This window comes from Triticum aestivum, chromosome 2D (assembly GCF_018294505.1).
Source record: "Triticum aestivum cultivar Chinese Spring chromosome 2D, IWGSC CS RefSeq v2.1, whole genome shotgun sequence".
Classification (NCBI taxonomy): domain Eukaryota; kingdom Viridiplantae; phylum Streptophyta; class Magnoliopsida; order Poales; family Poaceae; genus Triticum; species Triticum aestivum.
This window is the reverse complement of record NC_057799.1, coordinates 3,917,726-3,918,424: the sequence shown is the minus strand read 5'-3', so window position 1 is coordinate 3,918,424 and position 699 is coordinate 3,917,726.

The window sequence follows — 699 nt, the reverse complement described above, 5'->3', positions numbered from 1 at the left end:
AGGCGGCGACGGACCGGGTGGCGGCGCGGTTCCCTGGCGCGGTGCGGGCTGGCGGCTGGATGGCGGCGGCGTCGTTGGCGGCGGGGCGGCGCAGCGGTGGGTCCTGGCGGCGGCGCTCGGCCCAGATCTGGGCCCTACGGGCCCCATCTAGGCCTGGGCGGGCCGCCGGCGGGGCTGATCCGTGGCGACTCTTCCGGGAGGCGGGGGAACAGCGCTGAGCGGCGAGGTACTGGCGGCGTCGGCGCCAGCCTGCTGCAGCATGGCCGGCGGGGCTTAGCGGGCCCGTTGCGGGCCAGGGATGGCCTGGTTTGCCCCGCTGCCGTGTCCGGGCAACCGCGACCGTGCCGGAGGCGCGAGCCTCTCGCACGACGGCGGAGGAGGTGGTTCCCTCCCGCTCGGCCTTGGTGTTGCTGCTCCTGTCGCTTGGCTCTTCTCTCCGGCCTTCTTGGCCTCGTGTTGGTGCTCGTAGTGAGACAACTTGGGTGGCGGCTCATCCGCGATGGCGCATGGTGTTGGGCGGTGGTTTGGCTGGTCGGCTCCGGTTGGGCGGTGGGGTTGGTGTGCGGGAGAAATCCTTGCCGGTTCGGCCGGCTCTGATGCGGTGACACTGACGGGTGCCACCTTTCCTTCTTGGAGGGTGTTGGTGGTAGCCATCCTCCACTTCCCTCCGCGTACCGGGGGAAACCCTAGGACTCGTCC